At 48.5% G+C, this 25,934-nt stretch overlaps 2 long non-coding RNA genes across 3 annotated transcripts; both read left to right on the forward strand.

Annotated features, from left to right (window-relative positions):
- The first annotated feature begins 736 nt into the window (after positions 1 to 736).
- On the forward strand, positions 737 to 8,651 carry LOC311028063. Of its 2 annotated transcripts, XR_014598680.1 has the most exons (6): positions 737 to 923; positions 1,000 to 1,151; positions 1,230 to 1,303; positions 1,684 to 1,763; positions 2,239 to 2,288; positions 8,570 to 8,651. It is a non-coding gene; the product is annotated as an uncharacterized lncRNA (long non-coding RNA). The 2 variants fall into 2 exon arrangements; XR_014598681.1 differs by lacking the exon at positions 2,239 to 2,288.
- Positions 7,219 to 8,189, forward strand: LOC311028064. Its single transcript, XR_014598682.1, has 3 exons — positions 7,219 to 7,809; positions 7,886 to 8,037; positions 8,116 to 8,189. It is a non-coding gene; the product is annotated as an uncharacterized lncRNA (long non-coding RNA).
- Positions 8,652 to 25,934: the final 17,283 nt, after the last annotated feature.

The following is a 25,934-nucleotide window of genomic DNA, read 5'->3' on the forward strand; positions in this document are numbered from 1 at the left end:
GCACCCAGGAGAAGCACAAAAAATCGTTATGCTTGTATCTTTTTAGTACTGTATTATAACGACACAACAACCAGAGAAGAAGTTCAGCTAGTAACAAGTTAAAAGCAAGAGACATGGTCTTCTTCCATTCTCTTCTGTTGAACAAGAGTTACTGTACACATTAAAGCTGCATGCTTAGAACCTGATTATGTAAATGTGTCTTAAAGTGATACCGTATCTAATTCCTCTCTCCATTAGATAAGCTCCTCCCTGGAATCTGGCACAGCATCAGTTACACCGATCCTCAAAAAGCAAGGTTTGGACCAGGAGGACTTGAATAACTACCGGCCGATCTCCAACCTTCCGTTCCTCAGTAAGATCCTGGAAAAAGCAGTTGCTGCCAAACTTCATCACCATATGTCCACCCATGAGCTTTACGAACCCTTTCAATCTGGATTCAGAGCACCACAGCACAGAGACCGCCCTCATCAATAAATCACAAATGATGTTCTCATCACTGCTGACTCCGGACACATCAGTTTAGTTATTCTCCTCGACCTCTCTGCAGACTTTGACACTATGTCCCATCCCATCCTCCTCAACTGCCTATCTCACCACTAAGGCCTCACCGGAACAGCTCTCTCCTGGTTCCAATCATACCTCCTCAATCGTACTGTTATAAGAATTTTGTATAACCTCATGTCTTAAAGTTTTCTTAGTTCAGGTTACAGCTTTATGTGTTGAACTTGTGACCGGGTGAGTTATCTCCCTCCTGGTCACTGCATGGCGCTGTGTCAGCCTGGCGCAGGTTAATGGGGGGACGGCACTGTTAGGTGATTAAAACAGCTGTGTTGGTCGACATTTTCCCTCTCTGCTTCTGCTGTGCGGTGCGTCCGGTGAGCTGGCCGGCGTGCTTGTTTGTGTCTTCCCGTCGTATCATTAAGGTAGGAATTCTGCGTATTTGCTGGTTTGTGTTTGCGGTTATTGGGCCTGAGGCCTCATCCTTTCGCTCCGTTGCAGTGTTGGAGCAACGGCGAGCTGGTGGAGCGACGCTGTGTGTGTGATTGGGACAGGTGTGTTTGGTCGCTGTTCTCCCTCTCTGCCTCTGCTGTGCGGCGCGTTCGGTGAGCGGGCTGGCGTGCATGCCCGAGTCTCCCCGTCATATCACTAAGGTAAGCATGCCGTGTTAGTTATTGTTTGGTGTTTTACTTTTATTGGCCCTGGGGCTTCATCCTCCCGCTCCGTTGCAGTGCTCGGAGCGGCGGTGAGCCGGAGGGAGCGAGCGGTTCTGGTGGGCGCGTGTTGGGTGCAGTAGAGCTCAGAGGTAGGCTGCTCTAATTGTCTGCTGTTGCAGTTTCACATCATTGCGCTAGTTGTGACACTGTCTCTCTCTTGCTTTACAGCGGGGCGATGTAACCAGCAGCCCCCACTCTCCTAGTTCTGCACACTATCCTGCGTCCTGGTGTGTTCCGGTCATCGGCCACCATGATGTTTGCTGCTGTTTTGTTTGGCTCGATTACATGGTTTTGATTAAATAATTGTTTAATTGTTTTCCTCTAATTTGTATTTGGATATTTTAAGAAGACTTCATTATGTTTAATTTGGTTTTGTATTATAAATAATCTCTAATTGTTTTTGGTGTGTGTGTGGGGAGGTCAGCTAGACTGTGGCCATCTTAATTTTTCCCTCTCTCCCTGTGGACAGGTGCTGTAGTCCAGCGCGGCGGCCCAATCCCTGGTGGTGGCTTCTTCACTTCTCCATTGCGTGTGTATGCAGTGTCACGGGTGATATTATTTTCTTGGTTTGTTTCTCCTTCCCCTTGGTTTGGTTTAGGGTCGCCGTGGCTGGCCCAGCCCGGTCCATTCCCCTCTCTTTGGCCCAGTCTTTTGTGAATGTGAAATATTTTGGCAACTATTGAAGTTTTATAGAAATAATATTGTGACAATAAATTATTATTCTTTTGATACCTGAACTCTCCCCTGTGGTGATTCGAGCCTGCGTGACCTTTTTCATTTTTATAAAAAAACAGTAACTATTTCCTGGGGCGAAACTCCCCAGGTGGCGTTGTTGGCAACCACACACCACTACTCACCACTCCACCACGCCACATTTGGCGTTGTCGGCAGGATCACCACATTTAAAGGGGCAGGGACGTGTTTTTTTTTTTGTTGTGTTTGTTTTTTTTTGTGTGTGTTTTGTTTTTTTGATATTATTGAGATTGATTTATTTTTATTTTTTCATTGATATTATTGTTTCTAGTTACAGAGTCAAAACAGCAGCATCCATCCCAAGAACCAGACTTCGGTATCGTGAGTATTGGTGCTATTTCACAGCCATCATGGCGGATGAGGTACAGCGACTTAGGGATTTAGTGTCACAGCTAGAGGCAGACAATGAGCAGCTACAGCGGGAGCGCACTGCTTCCCGGGACGTGCCCGGGGGAGCTGTTGCAGGTCCCTCCGGTTCAGCTAGCTATGCCCCATCTAGTGCTGCTACTGTCACGGAGCGGTTGGTTGTGGTTCCCAGAGACCGTAAATGTCCTTTGTTTAAGGGGAAGACAGGTTTAGGGATAGCTGAGTGGACGGAGGAGATCGAGGCATGCATGCGGGCTCGCCACCTTTCCGCCGCCGACAAAGCCCTGTTCATTTTTGATCATTTAGATGGGGAAGCCCGAGAGGAGATCCGGTTTAGGCCCAGCACAGAGCGAGGAGATCCCGCTAAGATTTTTGCTATTCTGAGGGAACTGTATGGCTGTGCACAATCTTATGTAACGTTGCAGCAGGCCTTCTTCTCTAGGAGACAACAGGAGGGGGAGACTCTGCAGGAGTATTCCTTGGGCCTGCTGGCTTTAATGGAGCAGGTTGAGCGGTGCGCACCCGACGGGATTCCTAATGCTGGGGATCTTTTGCGTGACCAATTTGTAGAGCATGTTCTTGACAGTTCTCTCCGTCGAACGCTTAAACAGGGCGTCCGTAGCAAGCCGACCGCTTCCTTGTTGGACGTACGCGCTGAGGCTATCAGATGGGAAAGGGAGGGCCAATCAAGTGGGTTTAGGGGGCGAAGCCATTCGTTGCCATCAGCTTATGGTCTCCAGTATGGGGTGCAAAGCGACTCCCACCCACGTCATCCCGTTGCCCCTCCCAGGTCAGAGATGAGTGATTTAATGGAACTTTTGAAGCGTCAACAGGCCCAACTTGACCAGCTCACGCAGACTGTGGCTGCTCTGCAGGCCCCACGACCACCAGGGAATTTCTTTCGAAATGGTCCTTTAATTTGTCGAAGGTGTCAACAGCCAGGCCACATCGCACGGGAGTGCCGGGGCCCAACCGTACCCCCTCGTGCACGGGCCAACTCTTTTGGTGGTGCAAACCCTCAGGTTACCAGGGCGACCACCTCGGCTCATCAGCCGGAAAACTGACACCCTCTGAGTCGGCGGGCCTCCGCTCAGATGGGGAAGTCAAGGGCCCACAGGAAGAGTTAGTTGCTGGTTTGATGTCGTCATGTCCAAAAATTGATGTTGTGTTTAGTGGTGTTCATGTCCCTTGTTTGGTCGACACTGGGTCTATGGTGTCCACCATTACTGAGAGCTTCTTTCAACAGCAGTTCTCGTCTTGGGACCAGGATCGGCTTCGGTCGTGCAATTGGCTGCAGCTGCGTGCCGCTAACGGGTTAGAAATTCCCTATGTTGGTTACTTAGAGCTTAATGTTGTATTGTGTGGAAAGGTCATTCCTCGCTGTGGGGTGTTAGTCGTCAAGGACCCCCCCGGCACTGTGTCTTCCGTCCCTGGCATTTTGGGGATGAACGTCATTCGCAATTGTTACAGAGAGCTTTTTGGAACTCATGGTTCTTCCTTGTTTGCCTCGCCACCCGTGTCGCACGCTCCAGGTCCAATCTTTGAAGCGCTGCAGCAGTACCATAAGTCTTCAGTCAGCGAGCCAAACCCGTGCACAGGCACTGTGAGGGTCGGGGGTGAGTGGACGATACGAATACCTGGTGGGGTCCTTAGGCTTGTCGCCAGCACTTGTCCCGAGCAGGCCAGCGATCAGGCTGTGCTTTTCGAACCCTTGGAATCCGGTCTGCCATGTGGCTTGCTTGCTTCTCCCTGTCTTGTTCGTGTCATCCGAGGCACTGCTTACATCCCGGTGATCAATGTGGGGACGACAGATGTTCTTCTGTACCCTCGGACTCGTCTTGGCTCCCTCTGTGGGGCCCAGGTAATCAGTCTACCTCCGGGCGTGACTGAGGTTAAGTCGATCACCGCCAGTGTTTCTGCCCAGGGAGCAACCAGTGTAGCCCAGGATGAGCTAGCATCTATTGACTTGGCTACAGTGTCTGATGAGGACCAGAGGGAGGTGAGATCATTATTGCAGCGGTACCGTTCTGTCTTTTCCACCCACGATGGTGACTTGGGTTGCTCAAATCTCATATCGCATAACATACCACTGCTGGATGATGCGCCAGTCCGGCAGCGTTACCGCCGCATCCCACCCTCTGAGTACGAAGAGGTGAAGTCTCATATCAACCAGCTTCTTGAGACCAAGATCATTAGGGAAAGTTGCAGTCCTTATGCGTCGCCGATTGTTTTGGTCAGAAAGAAGGACGGGAAACTTCGACTGTGTGTAGACTATCGTTTGTTGAACACCAAGACCCGGAAGGATGCGTTCCCTCTCCCTCGCATTGAGGAAAGTTTGGATTCTCTCTGTGGTGCTCGTTGGTTTTCCACGATAGATCTGGCTAGCGGATACAACCAGGTTCCAGTTGTAGAGGAAGACAAACCCAAAACAGCATTCTGTACACCGTTTGGACTTTTTGAATTTAATCGAATGCCTTTTGGGTTATGTAATGCCCCGAGCACTTTTCAACGATTGATGCAGAGAATGTTCGGGGGTCAGCAAGGTCAGTCTTTGCTTCTTTACTTAGACGACATTATTGTCTTCTCTTCCTCCGTCAGTGAGCACTTACAACGGCTGGAGGCCGTTCTGGGCCGGCTCCAACAAGAAGGCCTGAAAGTTAAGCTGGGGAAATGTGCGTTCTTTCAGCAGAAGGTCAATTATTTGGGGCATGTTATCTCCAGCCAAGGTGTTTCCACCGACCCTGCTAAAATCGAGGCCGTGGCAAAATGGCCACGTCCACGCCAAGTGGCTGAGTTGCGCTCGTTTCTCGGCTTTGCGAGTTATTACAGGCGGTTTGTAGAGGGCTTCGCGAAATTGGCTGCCCCCCTTCACAAGCTGGTGGCGACTCTTGCTGGTACGAAGTCCAGAAGAGGGTCAGGGCAGGCCTTTAGTGATGCTTGGACGTCCCACTGCGAGGAGAGCTTTGAGGCCCTTAAGTCCAGGCTGGTTTCTGCTCCTGTGTTGAACTATGCAGATTTCTCGCGTCCATTTATCCTGGAGATCGATGCGAGTTATAGTGGTTTGGGAGCTGTCCTTTCCCAGGAGACAGAAAATGGCGTAAGACCAGTGGCTTATGCTAGTAGAGGCCTCCGGCCCACGGAGCGCAACATGAGCAATTACAGCTCGATGAAACTAGAGTTCTTGGCACTTAAGTGGGCCATGTCTGAAAAATTCCGTGACTATCTGATGGGGCACAAGTGCATCGTCTTTACAGACAACAACCCACTGAGTCATCTCAATTCGGCCAAGCTTGGGGCGACAGAGCAGCGATGGGCTTCGCAGCTTGCCATCTTTGACTTTGAAATAAAGTATCGTTCGGGTCGCAGTAATAAAAATGCAGACGCACTCTCCCGGAGGCCCGAGGTTGTATCCAGCGCCATCGGTCAACTCTTGCCTGGTACGCCAGTCCCCAAGGTCCTTCAGGAAGTGTCACGTCCAGCTCCTGGGGCGACGGTGACCCAGTCCATCGTTTCGGCCCTCCCAGGCCAGTCCACTGTCGACATTGGTTCCTTGCAGGAGGCGGATCCGCTCCTGAAGGAGGTCTTGTCTTTCTGGAGGAGGCAAACTCGGCCTTCTGCAGCTGAACGGCGTCAGCTTTCTCCATCAGTCATGGCTGTGTTACGTCAGTGGGACCGTCTGGTTGACCATGAAGGGGTACTGCATCGTCGGATCTTCCTCCCGGAGGGTGGAGAGGGGATTCTTCAGCTCCTCCTCCCAGCAGTTCTCAAAGAGGAAACTCTGAAACAACTTCACGAACAGCATGGTCATCAGGGTGTTGAACGGACCACCGAATTGGTCAGGCGTCGTTGTTATTGGCCAGGAATGTTCCTGGACATAAAGAGATGGGTACAGGAATGTGAACGTTGTCAAGTTGCAAAAGACTCTGGCTCGGTGCCACATAGCTTTATGGGCCATTTGTTGGCCTCCCGGCCAAATGAAATTGTGGCTGTGGATTTTACACTGCTTGAGCCTTCCCGAAGTGGTTTTGAAAATGTTCTTGTCATGACTGATGTCTTTAGTAAATTTTCTGTAGCTGTCCCCACCCGGGATCAGCGGGCTTGTACCGTTGCTCGTGTTTTGTTACATGAATGGTTCTACCGGTACGGGGTTCCGAGTCGCATCCACTCAGATCAAGGTCGTTGCTTTGAGAGTCTGTTGATCAAACAACTTTGCTGCTTGTATGGTGTTAATAAATCCCGCACCACTCCATACCACCCTGCCGGGAATGGGCAGTGCGAACGGTTCAATAGAACTCTCCACAATCTTCTTCGCACCCTGCCAGTTTCACAGAAACAGGACTGGGCTTCTTGTTTGCCACAGCTGCTTTTCAGTTATAACAGCACACCACATCAGGTTACTGGCGAGTCCCCCTTTTTCCTGATGTGTGGGCGGGAGCCACAGCTTCCCATCGATTTCCTTCTTGGTCGAGTTAAGGACCCGGTCCCAGGCAAGGTACAGGATTGGATCATTGAGCATCAAGCGAGACTTGAGGTAGCATTTGAGGGTGCTAAGGAGCGGCTGTTGGCTGCTGCAGGCCGCCGAAAGGAGAGGCATGACCAGAGAGTCAGAGAGGTGCCTTTTCAGGTTGGTCAGTTGGTATATGTGCGGGACCTTGGTGTCAGAGGTCGGCACAAGATTCAGGATGTCTGGAGCTCTTTGGTTTATCAAGTAGTGAAAGCTCCAGGTCAGGGTGCAGTGTACACTATCGCTCCTGTGGAGGCTTTGCATCAAGAGCGGACAGTACACCGTGACATGTTGAAGGCTGTCGTCAGGTCCGAGCCCCTTACTCCACCTCAGGAGGAGCAACCCCCCCCAGCTGTGCTGGAAGCTGACAGCGACTCTTCTGTTGATGATCTTTACTTGCTGGTTCCAGAAACCCCATTGCCCCGCACCCCAGTGGTGCCAAGCTCGGTTGGCTCCTCACGCCAACTTTGGAGAGACCACCTAGGAGGTGGGTCCAGCCCCGGCGCTGCTCCACAGCCGGGAGGTTCTGTACCAGCTCCGTCGCACCCTCCCAGGGATCCACCCTGTTCCAGTCAGCAGGCTCCACGTCGTACACCTCGTTTAACAGCTGGTCTGCACTCAAATGTCTATCATCTCCCACGCTCCATCGGGCAGGTAGATGGTGCTACCAATGAGCAGCCCGTACTTACCGCTCAGTCTGCTCACTTTAGGCCTTGGAGTTGAGGTTTCACGGTGGTTCATCGTCGGGACGCCGATGCAAGAAAGGTGGGGTAGATGTGACCGGGTGAGTTATCTCCCTCCTGGTCACTGCATGGCGCTGTGTCAGCCTGGCGCAGGTTAATGGGGGGACGGCACTGTTAGGTGATTAAAACAGCTGTGTTGGTCGACATTTTCCCTCTCTGCTTCTGCTGTGCGGTGCGTCCGGTGAGCTGGCCGGCGTGCTTGTTTGTGTCTTCCCGTCGTATCATTAAGGTAGGAATTCTGCGTATTTGCTGGTTTGTGTTTGCGGTTATTGGGCCTGAGGCCTCATCCTTTCGCTCCGTTGCAGTGTTGGAGCAACGGCGAGCTGGTGGAGCGACGCTGTGTGTGTGATTGGGACAGGTGTGTTTGGTCGCTGTTCTCCCTCTCTGCCTCTGCTGTGCGGCGCGTTCGGTGAGCGGGCTGGCGTGCATGCCCGAGTCTCCCCGTCATATCACTAAGGTAAGCATGCCGTGTTAGTTATTGTTTGGTGTTTTACTTTTATTGGCCCTGGGGCTTCATCCTCCCGCTCCGTTGCAGTGCTCGGAGCGGCGGTGAGCCGGAGGGAGCGAGCGGTTCTGGTGGGCGCGTGTTGGGTGCAGTAGAGCTCAGAGGTAGGCTGCTCTAATTGTCTGCTGTTGCAGTTTCACATCATTGCGCTAGTTGTGACACTGTCTCTCTCTTGCTTTACAGCGGGGCGATGTAACCAGCAGCCCCCACTCTCCTAGTTCTGCACACTATCCTGCGTCCTGGTGTGTTCCGGTCATCGGCCACCATGATGTTTGCTGCTGTTTTGTTTGGCTCGATTACATGGTTTTGATTAAATAATTGTTTAATTGTTTTCCTCTAATTTGTATTTGGATATTTTAAGAAGACTTCATTATGTTTAATTTGGTTTTGTATTATAAATAATCTCTAATTGTTTTTGGTGTGTGTGTGGGGAGGTCAGCTAGACTGTGGCCATCTTAATTTTTCCCTCTCTCCCTGTGGACAGGTGCTGTAGTCCAGCGCGGCGGCCCAATCCCTGGTGGTGGCTTCTTCACTTCTCCATTGCGTGTGTATGCAGTGTCACGGGTGGTATTATTTTCTTGGTTTGTTTCTCCTTCCCCTTGGTTTGGTTTAGGGTCGCCGTGGCTGGCCCAGCCCGGTCCATTCCCCTCTCTTTGGCCCAGTCTTTTGTGAATGTGAAATATTTTGGCAACTATTGAAGTTTTATAGAAATAATATTGTGACAATAAATTATTATTCTTTTGATACCTGAACTCTCCCCTGTGGTGATTCGAGCCTGCGTGACCTTTTTCATTTTTATAAAAAAACAGTAACTATTTCCTGGGGCGAAACTCCCCAGGTGGCGTTGTTGGCAACCACACACCACTACTCACCACTCCACCACGCCACAAACTGTTTATTACTTTAGTATCCCCATTGCTGACCTAAATGTTATCAGAGGCCTGGTAGTCATGATGTCTAGTTCTGCATGAAGATTAACTGTCAGTGACGCATCATCTCCTGTGCCTTTAAAAGACTCAAGTCACAACAGTGATTTGAGCACTTCCTCTGTAGCATCCTCACACGTTGTTGCATTGTAACTGCTCCTCTTGTACAAGATTAAAGTCAGACGTCGACTTTACTTATGTCTCCGATCTCCTCCTTGGGTGAATTTATTCGTTTACGGAAAAATTCTTTTAACATTTGGCGCCCAACGTGGGGCCCAATATCTGTTTCTTTTCTCCAACTACCGGACCTGAACACCTTGCAAGGCGGGCCCGGCTGGAGAGGAGAGCTGTGACGGGGTCCGAACGAAGGAGGAATCTGAGGCATTTAAAACAAATCGGGCAAACACAAAATTCCTGAATGAGGGGATTTTCACCATTTGGTAAAACAACTGAGATCTGGGATCTCGAAGACTGCGTCTGGGGCCAGTAATAGACAGCCAGGTTTAAAGTCCGGGGACTACGGTCCAAAAAAGCGTGGGGTTTAAAATCCGGGGGGCTTAGGCTTAGGTCCAAAAAGCGTTGAGGGGGTGGGAGACCCAAAAAGCGCCGCGAAGCTGTCTAGGATTGCACAGTTTAAAGTCCGGGGGCCACAAGCCCGAGAAGCAACAAGGCAATCCAGGATTCTCAACTTGCCGAGAAAGAGTTTTACCAGATCGGGTGAAAAGGTTTTTCTACTCATTTAGCAAGACACAGAGAACTGTGTTGACAACAGTCGACCAGTTACAAAAAAAAAAAAAAAAAAAAAGGGGAGAGGAGGGATTCTCCTATCGGGTAGTTTTGATTTAGGAGGGAGTCTTGCCAAGTCAGTAAAAAAACCCGAGGTCAAACAAGCACCTCGGAGTACTGGGCCTGAGAACAGTATAAGGTGTACGTCTTTGGAACGACGGGACCTACTTTGATTCCTACCTCAAAGTACTGGGTCTGGAGGCCAGTAACACGTCTTTGGAACGACGTAAACTACTTTGATCCACCAGGCCGCCTGAGTTAACAAAAAGGGAAAAAGCGCTATCATTCAGGTAAGACAAACATTAGTTTTTTGCTGAGCACGTTCGTATTATATTTGTTTGTGAGTTTCTGCCGTGTATGTTTTTCTTCTTATTATTATTATATTTGTTTGTGAGTATATATACAACCTATTTAAAATAAAATAGGATAGGGTGAACTAGATATAAATAAAATAAAAATGGGTAACAGCCATTCGTGTTGCGGCCGGAACACGGAAGGTGATATACAGGAGATTCAAAGTATATGCAGAAAAAAGATAAAGACAGCGTCAAATATCTTAAGCTGTGGAAAACCAAATATGGGTTTCGGGGAAGACTAAATGTGGAGCAAACTAAGAGATTGGGAGCAGGAAGATAAGGAAATTAGACTAGAGCAGGAGTGAAAAGAAAAAGAAGTACACAAACAGACAAGTTCTAATCTTTATCCTATTCTTTATTCTCGCCGAGAACAACGGAGAGATGATGACGAAGTCACTCTGGGTCCGACGCCTGTCCCTCCCCCTACCCGGATCAGCCTCATCTGCGGCCACCTCCACTCCACCCCAGGCCGCTCCGAACCGCCAGAAGCCTCCGCTCCGCAAATACCAGGGCACCCATGGGACGCAGAACAAGGGGGTAAAACCCGTAGCGGTAAGACATTCAATCCTCTTATTTCATCACATACACAGAAACAAGGGAAAGGAGGAGATAAGTGACTACTTTGTTTTGATGATGATGGTGATGATTGAAGGAGTGATTGCAATGTGTTTTGCCGAGAGGGTGCACCGAGAAAGCGGGGTGGATGGCGGAGAGGAGGAGAAGGAGGGAGGGGGCGCGGAGGGGAGCAGGTCGAGAGACAGGAACGATGTTTGCTAAAACTGGACATTGGGTGAGAGGCTGCAGGTCCGGAGGAGGACGAGGAGGAGGGGCAAGAGGCAGAGGACTCAGACGGCATCGAGACTCATCTCCCCGGAACCGAGAATCATCACCTGCGTGGCTATCTCAACGGACAGGTCATGCTGAGACACACACACACCCACCCACACACACACACACATACACAGCACACAGGCGATGTCATCAAATTTAGCCAAATTTAACCCACCAAAATTCTATTGTATGTTGATGATATTCTGATGGCTTCAAAAACTCAAGCTGACTGTAAAATAGACACTTTAGCACTGCTGAACTTTTTAGCTGAACAAGGTCACAAAGTAAATGATGTCATTCTTAGGCATGACAGGCTTTTGCAGGCAATGGATTGCTAATTACGCTGAATTAGCACAACCACTGCAGGGTCTAATCTATGATCAGCCTATGGCAGCCGGGGATAAGATTATTTGGACACAGGAGGCAGAACAGGCCTTTAAACAACTAAAACAGGTTTTAGTGAGCACATCAGTATTAGCACTCCCAGACTACAAAAAACCTTTCATCCAAACATGTGACGCGAGACAAGGATTCATGACCAGTGTTTTAACACAGCCTTTTGGACAAAAACTACGACCGATAGTTTACTGCTATGCCTCCATGTTTACAGGCAGTGCAGGCAGCAGTTATTGCTGTACAAAGTTCAGCTTCACTCGTGTTATTTCATCCATTGACATTGAAGGTTTCACATGTGATTTCTGTACTTCTGATGCAAAACAAAGTAGCTTTCATGTCACCAGCACGGCATCTCAATTGTATGACAATACTAATGGTGCAGCCACATTTGACAATCGAACGCTGCAACACATTGAATCCATCTACACCTTTGCCATACGAACAGGACGGTGATAAAAATGACTGCTTAGTTAAAACTGAGGAGACTGTTTTGCTGAGAGCAGACCTGACTGATACACCACTCACACATCCAGACATAACAATGTTTGTTGACGGTTCCTGCAGGAAAAATCCAGATGGCAGGAATGCCAGTAGTGTGCGGTGGTGACACAGGGGAGGGTGCTGAAATCCTCACCTTTGCCATCACATTTCTCAGCACAGGCAGCAGACAGAGTAGCTTGACGGAGGCATGTAGATTGGGGGAAGGGAAAGCTATCACAGTCTACACAGATAGCCAGTAGGCTATGCATTCTCCACACTGCATGTTTTCGCACAACAGTGGAAAAACAGAGGCATGGTAACATCTACAGGCAAAGCTATTCAACACAAAAATTTGATTCTAACCAGTTTCACGGGGAAACCGCAAAGCAGACGTAGAAGCTAAACGCGCAGCGACGGAGGGACGGGGCTTAGATTACATTTTTGTAGCTGATACTGACACAGAGCACATTGACCATGATATCTTGAAGGACATGCAGGCTATAACACCAGACACTGAGAAATCACTGTGGCGCGACAAAGGAGCAAAACAAACAGATGACGACATCTGGAGATGACTTGAGGGTAAGCCCATCCTTCCTAAAACCCTCTATCGATTTGCGGCTATTTTGAGCCATGGGATTACCCATGTCTCAACAGGAGGGATGGTGACAATGATAAGTTAATGTTTTACAACATATGGATTCCAAAATTACTCTAAAAATTTTTGTGCATCCTGTTTGATTTGTTCCAAGCACAATTCACAAGGAAGAATGAGACCTAAAAGAGGAGCGTTCCCGAAAGCTGAATATCCTTTCCAAACAATATGCATGGACTTCATCGAACTAAACAAATCAGAGGGGAAGAAATACTGTCTAGTAATAGGAGATATGTTTTCAAAATGGGTTGAAATCACACCAACAGCAACAAACGACGCTATAGTGGTAGCAAAAATCTTTGCTACTATTTTTGCACTAAGATTCGGATTCCCAGAAACAATTTATTGTGAAAACGGTCCACATTTCAGAAACCAAGTCATGGCTAAATTATCAGAAATGTCTAACATTCAACTAAAAGTTTCATTGCAGTTATCACTGGTCATCTCCTCGCTGGGAAGGTCCATATCAGGTTCTGCTATCTACACCGACAGCAGTCCACATCGCTAAGAGAGGAACGTGGGTTCATCTGACACACTGTAAGAGAGCATACAGCATTCCAGGCGAGACAGATAAGTAAAAACACCACACCATTGCAGATAGACTGTGGCATCTGTTTCGAAGGACGGGATGCGGTATGAGAGGAACATTGTGTCTAATCAGTCTGATAGCAGTGATAGTGGTAATTCCGATACTCTGGGTACACAAACTTCTGTCTCAACAATCGAATGGCAACAACAATCGCACCGCAGCTGAATCACTGATTGTAGATTCGACACTAGCCAATACAACGCCAGCCAAATTAAGAGCTAAAAGAGAAATTGGACCGCAAATTGTATAACTTTGTGTCTCTACTCGCTGACAGGAACTGCACCACTGTACAGCACTTGTTTCCCCCTGTACCAACTCACATGTGATTTGAGCCATATGACGGCAACTACACCTGTCTGTCTAGAGAAGAAGGTACAGTTAGTGTAGGAACTTTGGCTCCCTGTAATCTAACCCTGAAGTTATCAGCAGGAGAAGGGGGTGAGCAGAATGTGTGGGTGAGAAGACAACTTGTGACCAGGGCGGACATCTGGTGGTTCTGCGGTGGTAAGACACTTAGACCAACATTAAAAATGTTGATTGGATTAACTATATGTATTATAACCAACAAAGGTTCATCAATTATGTCAGAGACAGCATCAAGGGGTTGTCTTCACAATTAGATAGGACTAGTCTCTTGGCATGGCAGAAACGGCTGGCGCTGGACATGCTGCTGGCCGAGAAGGGAGGGGTGTGTAAGATGTTTGGGGATATGTGTTGCACTTTCATTCCCAATAACACCGCTCCTGACAGCAGTGTGACTAGGGCGCTGGCAGGTTTGACATCGCTATCCGAGGAGTTTGCAGAAAACTCAGGTATTGATGAACACCCTTACTTTTCATGGATGGAGAACATGTTCGGGAGGTGGTCAGGGCTCATACAGTTTTGATAACCATAAATATAATGACCATAATTATTACTGCGTTGTGTTGTTGTTGTGTTCCATTCCTGAGAGACTTAGTTCAGAGGCTGATTGACGTTGCCATGAACAAGATGTTACTGTACACCAGAGTGCCGGATGAGGAGGATAAAGGTGATGCAACATCATATCTATCAGATTACAGTGACGATGAAATAACCCCTGTGAAGTGTGCTTCCAGATTCCTAGGTGACCAGAAAGTTCCAGGTGATCTGGAAGCTGAGGACATGTACGGGGACTTGGAGGATTTCTATGATTAGTAGTTTAAATAAAAATAAAAACATAAATTCCACAGCACAATGATGTATTTACAGAAAATCCCAAAAAGAAGATGTAAGATACTGATAAGCATTACGAGTGTAGCCTAAGAGAAGGATGTTATCTCCACTGTATGTTAATCACATGATGGAAGGAAGTCTGTAATGTTTTATTGTTTTCCACGAGCTCAGGGTGAGATTTCTTAGGCAGGGTCAGGTTCGACTAACGGGATCGATGGGTTCACCAGCCTGCGTTGGACATTTTGTTTGATTTCTATTCTTCCTTCCTATTAAGCTTTAGACTGTTAGAGATTAGATTTTTTTATGTATAACCTTGTTTGAATTGAATCACTGTATTTTCCCGATTGGACTGGAGGACCACAAGGCGGTCGCCTGTAGGCAGAGGGGCCGTGAGAGAATTTCCCTGCCTAAATGTAAAGATGGATACTGAAGTTGCTAAGAAACTGCCTGACAGGGTTTTCGCTCTCACCCTCCACAAAATTTAACTAATGATTATGCTTGAGATAAGCATAAACAGGAGGGAATGTTATAAGAATTTTGTATAACCTCATGTCTTAAAGTTTTCTTAGTTCAGGTTACAGCTTTATGTGTTGAACTGTTTATTACTTTAGTATCCCCATTGCTGACCTAAATGTTATCAGAGGCCTGGTAGTCATGATGTCTAGTTCTGCATGAAGATTAACTGTCAATGACGCATCATCTCCTGTGCCTTTAAAAGACTCAAGTCACAACAGTGATTTGAGCACTTCCTCTGTAGCATCCTCACACGTTGTTGCACTGTAACTGCTCCTCTTGTACAAGATTAAAGTCAGACGTCGACTTTACTTATGTCTCCGATCTCCTCCTTGGGTGAATTTATTCGTTTACGGAAAAATTCTTTTAACACGTACCTAAACAGTACAGGAACAGAAAACAGTCTGTAACCCTCTGCAACTCCCACTCCCCCCCAGCCCCAATCAAGGCGTGCCTCAAGGCTCTGTGCTTGGACTGCTCCTCTTCATAATCCACATGCTGTCACAGTCTGCTCACACACCTCATCTCCCAGTACTTTTCCACTGCCTGCCACTCCCCCCTCATTAGTCCAACTCTCCTCACCTGTTGCACTCAGCTGCCTCTGATCACCAATCAACCCTGTATATAAACTCTGCTAACTGTTCACTCTCAGCCCGACCACCGCCTTCGTCCTCCCTTTCCTGGTTTCCGTCTGCCTCGCTCCTGAGCTGTTTGGTAAATCCCTGCATCGGCTCCTCGACTCCCTGCCTGGCTTTGACTCTCCTTTTGCCTGTCCCTCTTTGACAAATAAAAGTCATTACCAACTGAACCTGCCTGACTCTGTGCTGCAATTGGGTCCAAACCTATACCCGTCACAGTACAATCTGGCCAAAGATGGACCCAGCGCACACAACGCCTCCGTCGAATCGCTTCGAGAGGATTGAGGCCACGCTCCAGCAGCATGAGGCTATGCTCACCGCCTCCAACTCCGAGGTTCGACAGGCTGTGTCTAACCAAGAGCAAGCATTGGTGGCACTAGCCACCCAGGTCCAACATCTGACGGCCACCCTCGCCCAGGCTTCGCCCCATGTTTCGCCTCCGGCTCCAACAATTCCAGCTCCCGGTCTGCCTGGACCATCACCTGAGCCTCGGGTGGGAACCCCGGAGCGCTACGCTGGAGACCCGGAAGGCTGTAACCCGTTCATCACGAACTGTTCCATTCTCTTTGCCCTACTGCCCTACACCTTCACCCAGGAAGCAGCAAAAGTGGCATTTACCATTAATCACCTGACTGGCAGAGCTCGGCTGTGGGGAACGGCCGAATGGGAGCGACGCACGCCGGCTTGCTCCTCGTTCCAGACCTTCGCCGCTGAGCTTCGCAAGGTGTTCGGCGAGGTTTCGATGGGTCCAGATGCTGCGGGAGGTCTGCTGGGCTTGAGCCAGAGGAACCAGAGTGTCGCTGACTTCGCCATTGACTTTCGCACCAGGGCCCGTCAGAGTGATTGGAACGCCCAGTGTGACGCCTTCTTGCTGGGCTTGGGTGACTATATCAAGGATGAGTTGGTGTCCCACAACCTTCCTTCTTCTCTGGATGAGCTTATCGAGCTAACAACCCGTCTGGACAGACGCATCCAGGCGAGACGTCAGGAGAGGCGACAGGGACAGGTGGACCGCCAGCTATCCACCCAGGCTTATCTTCCTCCGGAGACTGGTCTACCTCCGACAAGGCAACCATGACCCATGCAGGTGGGTCGCACCAGTCTCATCCCCGAGGAACGGGAACGTCGGCGTCGAGGGAATCTCTGTCTCTTCTGTGGTCTGGCGGGTCATTACATCTCCAAGTGTCCAGTAAAAGGCTGGACTCATCTGTAGCAGAGAAAGTACTGGTGAGTTGAAATTCTGAACTTTCCTCTACCCGACGCCCTCTTTGTCATGCCGTCTAATATTGTCTGATGGTTCTCACACCCTCGCCACCTTCATAGACTCTGGTTGTGATGTTAATCTGATGAACATGGAACTAGCCCACCAGCTCGACATCAGTCGTGTTCCCCTGCCTGCACCTATTCTTGCCAACGCCCTTGACGGCCATCTTCTGGGGACTGTTACTCACCAGACGGTCCCAGTGCGCATGCTCCTGTCTGGCAATCACCATGAGACTGTCCAATTCCACATCCTGCGGTCTCCCCGTCTTCCCCTCATCCTGGGTTACCCCTGGCTTCGGCGACACAACCCCAACATCGACTGGGAAACGGGGGTCATCGTGGGTTGGAGCCCTTCCTGCCACCAGGTGTGCCTGAAGCAAGCCTCAGTTCCTCAACCACTCACCTGCTCCAGTTCGGCTCCAGATCTGACGGGGGTCCCGGCCGAGTACCATGACTTTGGGGAGGCTTTCAGCAAGTCTAAGGCAACCTCCCTTCCTCCTCATCGGCCCTATGACTGTGCCATAGACGTCCTATGGAGAAGAAGGACAAATCTCTGCGTCCCTGCATAGATTACAAGGGGCTCAACGACATCACGGTGAAGAATCGCTACCCCCTCCCACTCATATCCTCTGCTTTCGAGCTCCTGGAGGGGGCCACCATCTTTTCGAAGTTGGATCTACGCAACGCCTACACTCTTAGAATTAAAAGTGCTAAGTAGAACCATATAAGGTTCTTCGGCTTGTCCTCATAGGAGAACCCTTTTTGGCTCCAGGTAGAAACTTTTATAAAGGTTCCACCTGGAACCCTTTTGGAGGGTACCGAGAACCCTACATAAAGGGTTATACCTAGAACTGTGTGTGTAAGGTTCCACCCAGAACCCCCCATGAGAGGTTCTACAAAGAACCCATACTGGGGGTTCCACCAAGAACCCTTTCATGGTTTCAAGGGTTTCATCTAGACCTCACACAGGGGGTTCTAAAAACATCCCTTTTCAAAGGTTTTCACAAATAACCGTCTTGTCTTCTGAGGGTTCTATGAAGAACCATATTGTATTCTACAGATCAGTTTAGTTCATATTATATTGTGGTCATTTATCATGTTGACATTCAACAAACATTCAAAACATTTTAATGAGAAAAACATTTGTTTAAAGATAGTCCAACAGAACAGGCTGTGTAGGTCCCAGGGGAGAACAGGTCAAAAGTCAGCATAGGTCCAGTGGAATCAGCAACATGACAGGCCAGACACATCATGCTGTCCTCAGTAGGTGAATTTGTGTAATCTCCAGCAAGGGTGACATGGCAGAAAGGGGAGACAAAAAAGTGTTAGTTCCATCAATCCAAGGTGCACTTACTGTGCCTTATTGTAAGCTATCTACAAACAATAAAATAATGCAAGGTCCAATGAAAGGAATCAGAGTACATACTGTACATAGTAACTGTGACAGTGGAACAGAATCATGAGAAAGTGAGGGAACCCCACAAAGTTTTCACATTGATTTAAATAATGTTAAAATACTTTTCAGTGTTATGTAACAAGTCCACAAAATGTTACGTATTGTAACAATAATGGGAATCTCGGCAAAACCCTCTTTTTCAAGCCAATGGCACACTTCGGCTATCGTCCAAGCTGTGTAAGTCATTTCTACAAGAAAACAAACAAACAAAACATAACAAGAAACAAATGCTTGGTCCAACTTTCACCATAAAAGTCCCAGCTAGGGTCGAGCATGCTGAAATAAGATATTATTTTTAGCTCACCTTGATTCTCTGAAGTTTCTTCTGTTCTTCTCTCTCTTCTGTTCTTCTTTGTTCTGTTCTGTTCACAGTAATCACTATTGGTATGTCACACCTGGTTTGTAGAGGGGGAAGACCAGACCATAGGTGCAATCCATAGGGCAACCAGCTCTTAACTCACACATGACAGCTACCATTGGGCCAGCTCCCAGGCCCAACACACCAAACCTTGCCCTTTCCCCTGGGAGATCAAGGTTCAATTCCCGGCATTGACAAACCCTGATGTAGTAGCCCCAAAGTCAGTGTTACAATATGATTTTTGCATCAGTTAAGGCTTGGCCTCTGACATCAAAGACCTTCCTCTATCACTGAACTTATCTGCAGCTTCACAACTTGACTAAGCCAGTAAGCAGGGTACAGCAGCCATGGGATGAAGCCGATCATGGAAAAGTATGAGGAGGAGACAAATACATGAGTAAAATTGTCTGTAAAATAAGTGTTTAATATTTAATATTTAATATTATAATTGTCTGTCACTAATCCACACATCACCTCAGTAGGCATTAACATGGTCACTCTGCATCAACCAGGCCTTGAACTCACAACCTCAAACTGTATGTAGTGTAACTAAACTTTAACTGCTGCGCAGCGATGGGTCGGGTCCAGGCTATTTTTGGCAAATTTAGGCAATTCTGAGCAATAAACAGGAGAATAAGAAGGCAAGACAGTTGACATTATAATGTTCATTTTGTACCAGTTGAGGCTGAAATCCACAATTTCTGGAACCAAAGACCATTGTCTATTGATCTGAGCTAATTGGCAAGTGGCAACTCAACTGTGGCTTCACAAATTGAGTAAGCCATTCACTGTCGCGCAGGCAGATTTGAAACCACTGTTAAAAAAAAGGTAGGTAAAAATCTGATGTTTTTGTCAAACATCTACCATGACTCTAAAATTTTGTACATTTGTTTCACAAAAACTACCAGGTATTTTGATGTATTGAACCCACATTATATGGCACCAGGAACCAGCTCCTAGCCAACTGAGCTAATTGTCTGGAAGTGCAACCTGTAACATATGATATCTGTCAACATGGGAATTGAACCTGTGACCTAAAAGCAGAAGTCACACATTGTACAGACAGAGCTAAAGAGACACATGATCAGCTCCCTCTGTCTGACCACTGACATGAAGGAGCTGTCAACCTGGCTGTGTGAGTGAGTGTGGCGAGTCAGAGGAGTCCCTGATCTACACATTCTGCTGGATAGCTCAGTGGGTAATGGTACAGACTTTAGATTTGGAGGGTGGGGGTTAAAATCCCAGTCACAGCTTATCTTTGCCTGGGTCAACAAGATTTGCTGATGAAGGTCTTGCTTTCTTATAATTAATGGTTGTGAAAATAAATTGGTAACAGAACATTTCAGTTATAGGACTGCCATTATTTGTATGTCTGATCAGAAGGTGTAAGGTAATAGACTAGTATGGTGGACCTGCTGACTCAATGCAGCTAGCTGGTTAGCTCAGTCACTACTGCCAGTGACTTTAGACTGGGTGGCAGGTGTTCAAATCCCAAGATGTGCAATTATGTTACAGTTTGATCAACAGGATCTGGAGAAGAAAAAAACAAAAAAACAAAAAAACAAAACAAAAAATTGATATGAAAAGTATTTGTATCATTAGTCACAAGGAATTGTATTCTGTGCCATTATTGGTAAGTGTTATCAGGAAGTATGTTCCTGGTGACACAGGATCCATGCATTTGTGGCGGAACGTGGGGGAAGGGGGAAGTTGTCCAACAACGCCACCTGGGGAATTGCGCCCCAGGAAATACACTCAAACCCTGTACTGGGGCTACTACAGTAGGTCACACAGATTCGTTACACCAATTTATAGAGAGGACAAGAGACGGACTTCCAAAAATACAATTGTTTTTATTTAACAATAATCTACTAGGGTAAAAATGAGCACATATGTCTTTTACAACCTGAGTGTCGGCTATATCGCAGTAAACAAACTAAACAAAACAGGAACAGGATTAACGTTAGTGGGGCGGGCAGACTAAAGCAAATCAAACCACAAAAAGAAATACTACAAACCAAATCACCACGTGCCACAGCAAAACAAATTAAGGGATGTGAGATGGGACCACCACCAGGGAAGTCTGCCGCCCACTGCACCAACTCCTGTCCTGAAAAGAAAAGAAAACAAATTATGCGGAGGGACACTCAAAGGTTCGACTGTACAGGCAGCAAAGATTAAAACAGAAGGCCTATACTAAACCACACACACAACACTCACACCCACGCACACCAACAGAACAGATAAATATTTTAACCTAAATACAAATAATCAAAAATTTACTTGAAAAGAAACAACAATTCAGCTGTGGGTGGGACCAGGCGTAGTGATAGGCCCGTCTATACTGACAACCCCACAGCTAAGTAACTAAATAATCAAATTAAAGATAGACTGTTAACTCAAAAAGGAAATAAATTTATCAAGAAACAAAAAAAATGTTTTAAACAGCTGGCCCACAAAGAACCGAACCCACAAAGAAACTAATCAAAAAACAAAATAATTCAAACCATAAACAAACCCAAATAAGTAGCAAATTAAATAATTAACCCAGACAAATAAACAAACTAAATTAATCAAAACAAAAGTTGTGGTGAGGATGAGAATCCGGCGCTGCCTGGACAACAGCCGCCACAGGAGCTCACAGTGGACTGTGAGAAAAGGACGTCGTCGAAGACGGAGCAGAAGACGGAGCAGAAGACGGAGCGACTGCACCAGGGCTGGAGGCCGTGAATGGTTTACGTTTGGATAGCCGCTGTGGTGCACGTCACTGGCAGTGCAGTGCAGCCTCACACAGAGTGCAGGAGGAGAAACAGAGGAACCGCTGTGGCTTCAACAGCTACAGCAGGACAGAGAGCAGAGGGCAAACAGCTTTTAGCATAAGGCTACTACAGCCAACAGAGATTAATAAGGGAGCACACTTACCCGAACGAAGAGAGCTTGAGCACCCCAGAACCAGTCAGTCTGCAGTGACAACAGAGAGCAGACGCCAACTCCTCACAATGCTGCAACCCAACCAGCACGGCCAACGACACTGAAAGTGACACATCCCGGCAGCTATCACACCATACTGTGCCATAAAGTTGCATGAAGTAGCAGCACCCACGCTTACCTTGAGAATGACCACATAGGAAACACGCCAAACACACCAAGCAAACCGGAGCACACCAAGCAAACCGGAGCACGGCAAACCAACGGAGCACGCCAAACAGAGCCCTTCCAGGTGAACGCCAGAGAGAGAGTGCGCCCCGAGGGAGCGCAGTAATTCAACAGGTGGCACCAATGCGCAATCAAGCACCGGTGGTGCTGATTGAGTGGGCGTGGAGCAGAGCAACCCTCGACCTGCCACACTTTCAACAATCCCTGAAGAACTCTTTCTTCCAAAAACGGTTCTCTGGATAAAAAAAGTTCTTACTGGAACCATTATTGTTACCAAGAACCCCTTTAAAACCCTTTATTCAGGAAAGGGGTTTTAAAGGGTTCTCTGGATCAAAATGGTTCTTACTGGAACCATTAGTGTTACCAAGAACCCTTGAAAAACCCTTTCTTCGGGAAAGGGTTTTTCAGAAGCAAATGGTTCCAGGTAGAACCTCAGCCCTTGTAGAAGAACCCTATTGGAACCCTTATTTCTAAGAGTGTACCACTTGGTCCGCATCAGAGAGGGAAATGAGTGGAAGACCGCCTTCAACACACCCACAGGACTGCTCCGGCCGTCTTCCAGGCTCTGGTCAATGACGTGCTCAGAAACATGTTGAACAAGCACGTGTTCATCTACCTAGATGACATCCTCATCTTTTCACGGACCAAGGAGGAACACGTACACCACGTCCAGACAGTTCTGCATCGGCTCCTGGATAACTCGCTCTTCGTCAAAGCTGAGAAGTGTGAGTTTCACTCCCCGTCAGTTTCCTTCCTAGGATACATCATTGGCCAAGGGAACATCAAGATGGACCCCTCCAAGGTCTCTGCTGTCACCACCTGGCCTGTCCCTGACTCCCGCAAGCAGCTCCAAAGGTTCTTGGGGTTCGCCAACTTTTACCGACGATTCATCCGTGGCTACAGCACGTGGCCGCACCCCTCACCTCCTCCAAGGTTCCGTTCCAGTGGTCTGCAACGTCCGACAAAGCTTTTCAGACACTCAAGACACAGTTTACATCGGCCCCCATCCTTCAAGTCCCAGACTTAGAGAGACAGTTCGTGGGGGAGGCGGACGCCTCCGATGTGGGGGTGGGAGCGTCTGTCCCGACGCCTGACCCCTGCTGAGAGGAATTACAACATTGGCAACCGAGAATTGTTGGCGGTGAAGTTGGCATTGGAGGAATGGCGTCACTGGCTGGAGGGAACCACACAGCCTTTCTTGGTTTGGACTGACCACAAAAACCTTGAATACCTCCAGTCAGCCAAGAGGCTCAACTCTCGTCAGGCCCGCTGGTCTCTCTTCCTCACCCGCTTCAACTTCTCCCTCTCCTACCGACCGGGGTCCCGCAATGTGAAGCCCTATGCCCTCTCTCGACAGTTCTCGGAGAAGGAGGAGCCTGCCTCTGGCCCCAAGACCATCCTCTCGCCCTCACACATGATTGCCTCCCTCACCTGGGAAGTAGAGGAGAAGATCAAGGCGGCCTTGGAGAACCAGCCGGGACCCAGCGCATGTCCACCTGATCGCCTGTTTGTTGTTTCTGCCCTGCGGTCCGACGTCCTTCAGTGGGCCCACAGCTCTCGACTCACCTGTCATCCCGGCATCCAGCGGGCCAAGGAGATGGTGCTACGGAGGTTCTGGTGGGCATCGCTGGAGGAAGACACTCGGGAGTTTGTCAACGCCTGTCCCGTTGGCAACCAGCACAAGATCTCACACCAAGCTCCTGTGGGTTATCTGCTTCCTCTGCCTGTGCCCCATCGACCATGGTCCCACATCTCCCTGGACTTCGTTACGGGCCTGCCCCCATCCAGTGGTCACACCGCCATCCTGACAGTGGTTGATAGATTCAGCAAGATGGCCCACTTTGTGCCCCTGCCCAAGCTTCCGTCAGCCAAGGAAACTGCTGAGCTTGTGCTTCTCCACGTCTTCAGACTCCATGGGCTCCCCGCCGATGTGGTCTCTGACAGGGGACCCCAGTTAGCCTCTGTGTTCTGGAGGGAGTTCTGTATGCTTGTGGGGGCCACCGCGAGTCTGTCGTCCGGATTCCATCCCCAGTCCAACGGCCAAACAGAAAGGAAGAATCAGGAGATGGAGACAGCGTTGCGGTGTATGGTGTCCAAACACCACTCCTCCTGGTCCCAGCAGCTGTTGTGGGTGGAGTATGCCCACAACACCCTGACAAGCTCGGCCACGGGGCTCTCCCCTTTCCAGTGTGCCTACGGATTCCAGTCTCCTCTGTTCCCGGCGCTGGAGAAAGAGGTTTCCTGCCCGTCTGTCCAGGCCTTCATTCGTCGCTGTCGCCGGACGTGGACTGAAGCCAGGGCGGCTCTTCTACGCTCGGTGGACCACTACGCCACGACTGCCAATCATCACCGCACCCAGGCCCCCACCTACGTCGTGGGCCAGAAGGTGTGGCTCTCGACCCGGGACCTCCCCTTGAGGGTGGAGTCGAAGAAGTTGGCACCTAAGTTCATTGATCCCTTTGGAGTCCAGAAGGTCATCAACCCAGCGGCTGTAAGGCTCAAGTTGCCTCGTTCCATGCGGGTCCATCCTACATTCCACGTGTCCAAGATCAAGCCGTTCCGGGAAAGTTCCCTGCAGTCCCCCCTCCTCCACCTCGTCTCATCGACGGAGGCCCTGCCTTTACGGTGCCCGCCTCCTGCGCTCCTGCCGTCGTGGGAGGGGTCTTCAATACCTGGTCAATTGGGAGGGTTATGGTCCGGAGTATAGGTCTTGGGTCCCTGCTCGGCACGTCCTGGACGCCCCCCTCATCAGGGAGTTCCGTCCCCTCTTCCGTTTGAGGCGCCCAGCGAAGACAAGACCCTCGTTAGATGAAGAGGCTAAACTTCCATTTGAGGCTAGGGAGTTGGATTCGGACATGGATGCCTCGGACGAATATTATTTATTTATTTTGCCTGTCCCTCTTTGACAAATAAAAGTCATTACCAACTGAACCTGCCTGACTCTGTGCTGCAATTGGGTCCAAACCTATACCCGTCACACATGCTCCCTCTTGGTCAGATCATCTGCCAACATGGTCTCAAATTCCACTCATACACCGACAACCCACAGCTCTACATCAGCACCCTGGTCAAGTGCCTGCAACACATCAAAGCCTGGATGTCAACAAACCTACTGAAACTTACCAGCAATAAAACAGAGCTCCCCAAGCCCCCCATCTGCCCATCCTCCAAAGTCTGCAACCTTGGAGTCATCCTGGACTCCACCCTTCAATCAATCACCAAATCTCCCTTCTTTCACCGCTGAAACATTTCCAGGCTCCATCCCTCTCCGACTCCGTGGCAGAAACTCTCATCCACACCTTTATAACTTCCTGTCTGGTTTACTGCAATAGAGACCTGTCTGGGGTACCCACCAAGACCCTGGACAGGCTCCAATACGTACAAAACTCTGCCACCAGGGTTCTCACCTGTACCAAGCCCTGGCAACACATCACCCCAACCCTCCTTCACCTCCACTGGCTTCCAATCAACTCCCGCATGAAATACAAAATCCTCCTTCTCACCTAAATCCCTCCATTCTTGCCCCTCAATACCTCTCCGACCTTCTTGTTCCATACTCTCTGTCTCACAACCTCTGGTCCTCCTTCCCCCACACCAGACTCAGTGTGACAGCCCCCATACTCTGGATTTAAAGGTCACAGTGAAATCTGCCAAACGTAAATATGAACTTTACCCAAATAACTGTATTTTGTAAGTATCTATTCTGTATTTAATCCAGGAAAATGAGGATAGTGTCTGTAAAAAAGAAAAAACAAAAAGACAAATAGGCGTTACAGAAATATTTCTTTCTAAAGTTTGTTCTTTCTACAGACTATGATGCTATAATCATAAAATTCTATGTATCCCCTTTCATCAGTATGAGATTATTCTGAAAATAAAGACTGTAAATAATTTAAAAAATAAATAAATAAATAAAGCCAAATTATTTTGGGGGGCTTGGGAACAATTTAGGGTAGCTCCAGCCCCCCTAAAATAGGCCAACAACGTCACTGTCTAAGACTATGAACAGAAAAGGCAGAACTGTTGGATTCTGTGAGTTTAAGAGAGATGTACAGTACATAGTGGGATTTATTAGAAATATGCTCAAGACATATTCTAGTTTAGTTTGACCAATCTGTCCATCTGTGTCTGACGCTGCTTTTCAACTGAACTTTGCTTTGCCTTTAGTGCTAATAGCTTATTCTATTACTCAGACATAAATCATAGGAGTCACGGAGTGTGACACGTACAGTATGCAGCTTGGTGAGAGAGC

The sequence above is a fragment of the Eutrigla gurnardus genome, assembly GCF_963514095.1.
Source record: "Eutrigla gurnardus genome assembly, chromosome: 17".
Classification (NCBI taxonomy): domain Eukaryota; kingdom Metazoa; phylum Chordata; class Actinopteri; order Perciformes; family Triglidae; genus Eutrigla; species Eutrigla gurnardus.